Source organism: Pocillopora verrucosa, chromosome 7 (assembly GCF_036669915.1).
Source record: "Pocillopora verrucosa isolate sample1 chromosome 7, ASM3666991v2, whole genome shotgun sequence".
In the NCBI taxonomy this organism is placed as follows: domain Eukaryota; kingdom Metazoa; phylum Cnidaria; class Anthozoa; order Scleractinia; family Pocilloporidae; genus Pocillopora; species Pocillopora verrucosa.
Genome location: NC_089318.1, coordinates 3564697 through 3571686, shown reverse-complemented (window position 1 = coordinate 3571686; position 6990 = coordinate 3564697).

The following is a 6990-nucleotide window of genomic DNA, read 5'->3' as shown; positions in this document are numbered from 1 at the left end:
TATGTTATTTGCCGGCTGGGAGGTCCGTATGGTGAAAAACTGTGACCGAGGTCTTGAAAATACTGCCCGAGGCCGTAGGCCGAGGGCAGCATTTTCAAGACCTCGGTCACAGTTTTTCACCATACGGACCGACCCTTAGCCGGTAAATAACATATTTATTGTTTTTAAACTTGACGAAATTCTTTCCGAAAGAACCCGAATGACTTACGGCCATAAATACGGCAAGATCTTCCATAAACTGAACAATTTTTGAGTGAGTAAATGGTAGTTAAAATAGAGGTGATAAAATTTAAGAGAGATGCCTCAGCGAAACATTTTCATTTCCGTAACGATAAAGGTGATTTAAAAGGCTTCCAAACAAACTTTGAAACATTATTTTTACAAGTATCTGTCACAATCTGACACCTGTCAATTAGAGAGCGCGCAAGAAAAAAAAAATCGTAGGAACATTTGAAAACCAACATAACTAGTTTGGCAAGGACTGTCACGACAATGTTTTCTTAAAAATCAGTTAATGATCTAACGGAAAGTATTATTTACTCTCATCGACCATTCATTCATGTACGAAGATTTACCTCTGTTCATTAAGTAAACGGCGAGGAAAGTAATTGTGAGTAAATTCAATTTTTTATTTTGAAGTTGTGAGAGTTTGCTCGTTTGTTTGCTGTAATGGCGTGTTTAACTCTGATCTTTCCTTCACAAAAACTAAATTCGAACGGCACACTCCAACGAGACACAAGGGAATTTAATGCAGCCTTTTCTCAATTCCTTCAATTTCTGTTGTGCAATTTAAGGTACAAATGTCCAAATTGAACGGAATTGGAAAGACTCACCAGGAGCGTATATTTGTTGTAGAACTTAAATTAAAACTTCGCTCGCTTTTTTTTTACTATGAACAAATTGCTCGAGAAAATTCAGATATTAAATGAATGAAAGTTCCATCGTTCAGTTTAACTGTAACCAAATACCTCACGTTTCAACTTTCTGGGTACTTTTTGTGAACGATTAAAATTAATTGAAGACGGTTTTTAGGCCGCTTGTCAACCAACGTAATGACACTATTGTTTATACAAATTCATTCTGAAACCAATATTTTTCTGTCAACCAAAGTGATTTGATAGAGAGAAAAGGGAGGATTCATAAGTTATTTATCGGCTTAAGGTAGTGACCGACGTGTTTGCTTAAAAATACTGCCCAGCCGGAGAACGAGGTATATTTATGAAAAATGACAACGAAAGTTGGGATGTACTCGGCGACTCACGAAAGCGTTACCGTGGCCCGTGGGCAGAGATAGGAAAATACTGACCGGGTAAAGAACCAATCAGATTGCAAGATTCGTTACCGTGCCCTCTAAAAAAACAATAAAAATCAGTTATCTCAAATGTAAATACTTTTAGGATGGAAAAAATAACTAGGGGACCTGTAATTATCTCTAGAGGAGGAAGAATTTTGAGGGATCACACGGTTTTTCAGGGGTAAAGGAGAGAGAGGGGGGGGGGGGGGGGAATCAGTCGTCGCCAACAGAGTATAAAGGGAGGACTATAGAAAACTGACTGCCAATTAACTTCCGATGAAGGGGGGGAGGGAGGGTGATTATAGAGCCTTACGGAGGATGAGACATATTTCGTCATGACACAACTAAAATTCTCTTGCGTAAATATGAACGTAAATAATTACTTTTAGTTTATACCAAGTGAGTAGTTCTTTTCGCGCGCTCTGATTGGCTAATTTGAAAGTGATTAGCCAGTACTATTTATCCTCAAGCAGCGGAAGAGACAAATTCGCAAGTCAAGAATATTATTTCTGACCATATTTGGGTACATTGCTAATGAGAAACAAGTGGATATTTGCCTCGCCATTTCGGGGCTCGGTAAATGTCCACCGCTTTTCTCTTCACTTCGGTGATTAGTTGTCAACTAGACCCTGTGAGCAGAGTAACTGGGATACCTGGATGGTACTGGATCCTTGGAATCAAGTGTAGTGATATTACGGGTGTCGGACTAGTATACTGAAATAGTGAGCTCGTCTGGCCAAGGGTATACATCTATTTCAAAACATAGGCATGTTATGCATGCAAGAGTTATTTTTTGTAGGGTGGGTGGATTACTTGAAACATTGTAAGTGGTCTACATTCTTACAAAAGGAAAGAAGAGTATTAACGCGGAAAAGAACGAAAATGTCGAATAACCTCACACACAGGTATTTTGAGGTAGATTGTGTGTTGTGCGAATAAATGTAACCAAAAAGAAACTGTACTGGTGCCACGGATAGCTGTTAGTACAAAATGCAGACAGCGGACTGTAGACCGGATACAAAATATAGAGTAGAGAGTGGGTACAAAATGCAGACTGAGAATCTAAAGAGTTTTTACTTCTGATATATAATAACACGTCATCCTACTGCTTACCGAGCGTCACGCAATCGCTTCTCCGCGGTCAGCCTTCACGATTATTTGCACTATTGTGGAAAATTCCTGGCCCATTTCTTGATGAAAATCGATCGTAATATAATTTCAAGCCTTCAATAGAGCCTTCTTACTTTGCGCGCGAGTTGGTTGGTGTGATGTCTGTACAGATTTTTACCAACGTAATAAAAGTAGATGACGTGAATAACAGTGATGGTAAAGCGAGCTTAAAACGGCAGAAATCGCCAGAAAATACAACGGATGCACAGGGTATGAGTAATTTTTATTGATTTTACCAGAAAAATGTTCATATTTCGAAATGTTTGTCGTTGTAAATCGACCATATTTCGTTTCCTGTACTATTCCTTATAACGTGTTCAAATTTTCAACGGTTCCTCTAGTAACTTAACATCGAGTCACACAACGCGTGACGTGTTCATGAATTAGTCGTTGGCTTTTTCTCGAGGCGTGAGCTTGAGCTGCCTGTGACAAGACAGTTGCGTAAACAATACTTAACATAATAACATTTTACACAAAAAACACAGGATTTTGGATCATGTATTTATTAAAAAGAACATCCATACAACTACAATGAAAACAAACATAAGATTTATCTTTCTAATCGTGAAATTAAAACCATTCGCAGTGTTATCGTAGCTACGTTTCCTGGCATCAAGAACATGGCGTCTTTCTTCACCAGCAGTTTGCATCCATTAGAGTTTTGTTCTTCAGTCTCACGGTAATGGTGTTGTTCAATAGATTGCATAGAGTATATGCAGTTTGGTTTCAGATTTCAGATTTTGCTTTTTACAACAAGTGTACGTTTTTCAACTAAGACATTGGCATACTTGGCATACAAAGCATACAAGGCATGGAAGGCTTTCATGGCTTTCAAGCGTTCGTGACTCAATCCGTTCCAAAATTACCGCTCAATAACATCTTTTAGTGTGGATTGGCGGCGAAAAATACGACTTGTGTATGCGTCTGTAAGTATTTTGAGCGGTTGCGCCATAATACTCCAGGTGATCGTAATCCAAACACGTTGAAACAGAAAACGACTGACAAAAGAATTTTATAAGCAAAAATCTCGTGGTTCATCGTGTGCCCCGGCCCTGTCCGTGCATGACAACGCCAGTCATCATCAAGATAACACGCGTGATCAGCATGCGAACACCTCATTGGATCACAGTTAGTTGTCATGGTGTTGAGGGCCCAATGACCACTGGGTACTATTGCGCAATTTTTCCACTTTGTGGCGGAGGAAAAAAAAAGACGACAAAAAAAACAAAGGCATTTTATGATTGGGCTACCACAAGTATCCCAGTAATTATTAGACAACATAGTATTGTTGATTGGCTTTTATCAACTACCCCTACAGACAGAATTTTCTTTTTAATGAAATCAGGTTTATGCATTTTTTTTTCTTTTTAAATACGGATACCATAAGAGTTTGGTAAATTTGTTTGATACATAGCCAAATAGTTTAGTCTTGGAAAGAAACCAGCCTTAAGTTTGAGCATTTAATTCAGGTTTTTCCAAAAATAGAAATATTTTAGGTCAAACGTAGACAGTACTCTTGCGGTAAACAATAACTTGCGACCCCTCAAATGAAGATTAAATAATAAAGCCTAACAAATAGATTACCAATCATTTTTAGAGAAGATTTCGTTGAGGCGAGAAACACATTAACGGCACGGCTGAAATTGAACAATTCATGGAGGGAAGGGTTTCTCTTACTGTAGTTTTGTGATGAAAAAAGGTTCTGAGATCTCTTTTTAATTCCAAAGCGTGCTTTTCCTATGAAGCCACACCGTTTTGCTGAGGGAGAATATCAAGGACACACCTGAAAGGCGTGATAGATTTACGTTTGTAGAAACACTCCTCAAAATTGATTCTATGTATAACATAAAACATGCGATAAAACATACTCTCTGGTTTAGATGATTGCTGATTCCTTGAGTCTAGCGTTTTTCTATTTATCGGTTTCAAAATAAAGCCAAAAACAAGTCTTGAATTTCCCGCCCGTCCTGCAACCTGGGCAATGAAGAGAAACCAGTTTAATATTTGAATAACAATCATTTCCTCGTAAACTGACTTTTATTTACACTTAACACGTACAAAGATATATTTTGGACTCTTTGGTGATAGCTTCGTCTGCTAAACTGATGTGACCGTTCACAGTTATTTGCTAGAGCGTTCGTTTTGCGCTTAAATGTTCTTTTCGAAATTCTGCAAGTAAGTGCATCTGTGGTGAAGATCGACCTTACAGATAGATGAATCCACAATTTACAATCCTTCAGAACGTTGTTTTACAGAAAAAAATTTCTTAACTAGAAAAAAAATTATTTTTTCTCCAATGGTTAAGTGTTTGACCTTGTGAAATTTTATCAATAACGTTTGTTTTGAGACAGGAGGCCTAATTATTTTTCATTTTTTTGTTTCAGATTACGTCATGTCAGGTAAATGAAATGACAATTACAGATTATCCCATGGAAACTACACACGGGCGATTTTTACTCAGGAGTCGGATCCATCGAACCAGTAAAGGCAGCGAAGGAGTAAGTTTTTGATATATCCTAACTCGTAAATAAAAATCGTTCAAGCACTTTCCAAGGTATGATGTTTTTTATTTCATACATACTGAGAAGAAAGGTTTTTCAGCAGGCTTATGTCTCTGTCGGTCTTTGCTCTCTCGTTTTTGTCTTCTTGCTCATCTATGAAGTCATCTATTGCTATTTCAAGGCGAGCAAATTTTGGCACTTCTTCCATTTTGTTTTTGACAGAAAGTCACGTGCTCGTTGTTCACCACTGTAAAGTACTATCGTTTGTGTCTCTGACTGGACGAACGATGAATTTTCACAGTCGCTTGCTTTTCTTATTGCCTGGTTAGTTGAATGTCTCGCAAGAATTTTAGACGGGCTTTTTTCATGTGTAAATCTCAGTATGTTTGAAGTAAGTACATATTATCGTATGACCCTTACGGCCACGCGCACACAATAGTGAAAGCTGATGTGTGTAGGACCGAACGGGTTGACATGAGCAAGTCCTGAAAAAGCCGTCCGGCCCTGCACTCACACGACTTTGTTGTGTATGTGTTAGGACAGAGCAGTACCAAAATGCTAATATCTTCGAGCTTACTTGATAAACAAATAATTATAATAACGAGTTAATGTCCTCACACTTCCCCTTCCTCCCTCCTCAAACACAAACAACAGAAACCCCTCGCGAATTTCGTACTGTACATTGTTGGAGGAATGTAAGTATTATTTGAAATCAAAAGAGAAACTTAAAAATAAAACTGTAAGAAGCAGCTTTCACCGAAATATAAGGTTTTCTGACGGAAAAGACTGGAGAAGAAAACCATAGGCTAATGTTAATGAATATTCGTTATTCTAAATAGACCTAGTCCTTATAAATTATAGCTTGTTTGTTTTGTTTTCCAAATAGAGGACTCCAGGAAATTGCATTCTTCGTCTTCTGTAAACTATATGCATACATGTGCAATTAAATATGACGAAATTTGAAAGACAGACTTTTCTTGAGTGTAGGATATTTTTATATGAACACAAGTCAATAAAGTGTATTGTTGAGGCGCAGTTAAGTAACTTTTGCTAAATTCTCATCCCATTTTGTTTACTCTCTGCGGGCGTCTTTTCACTTTGTGGCTTTACGTAGTTTCCTTTCACTTTGAGATCTGACATTACCTTCTCAGCAATCTTGTGCAAAGAAAAGGTGTTTTTTTGCTTCAGCCACTAAAAAAGCAATTATTGGATGAGTTTGAGCATATATTAGCAAAACCGAAGCAGAAGGCTGAGGAAAATAACACAGAGTTTTGATAATTCATGATAAAATGCGAAAGCCGAATTCATTAATCGTTTTATTACAAACTTTTTAAACAATCTGAAAAAGAAGACACTTCTGTTTGAGTTCGCAAAAATTTGAGAACTCGAACATGATTAATGCAGTATGGGTTATCATGCCAACTTCACAAGCTATTGTAAATAGTGGAACGAATGCTCACGACCAATCAATCTTTCATTATAAGTCGAAAGTATATGAATAGCTATTAAAAGCTTTATCTGGAGCCGAAAATGTTCTGTCAACTGTGAAGCATAATTATGGTCGGTTTCATTTGCGTCTTCTAGAATTTTTCTATCTCAGTGACGGAGCTCTTCAAATGAGATATTCCTTCAGGAATTTCTGAATATGACCGGTGACTTTTTCATTAAACAATTTCGCCTGAATCCTAAACTTTAATATTTCTTGTAGATTAAACCTTTTTTTCTCCATACAGGAACTTATTGTGAGACATCTGTTTCGCTCCAGATTATTAAAGCCATTAAAAACCTCAAATTCTGCTGAAAAGGTTTCTTTTAACCTGGATTTGATTGCTTCCAGAAATATTTACTCAAAAATTCGCAAATAAATTCGGCGACTTTCACATTGCAAGAGCTAGTTGACGTCTCCTATCCTGCCATGAACTCTCCTCTATACCTTCATTTATATCTAGGCAAATTACGAAAAAAAAAAAAAAAACGCAACCTTGGGTAATTTGAAGGTGTTGATACAAAGCCTAGCGTTTTAGT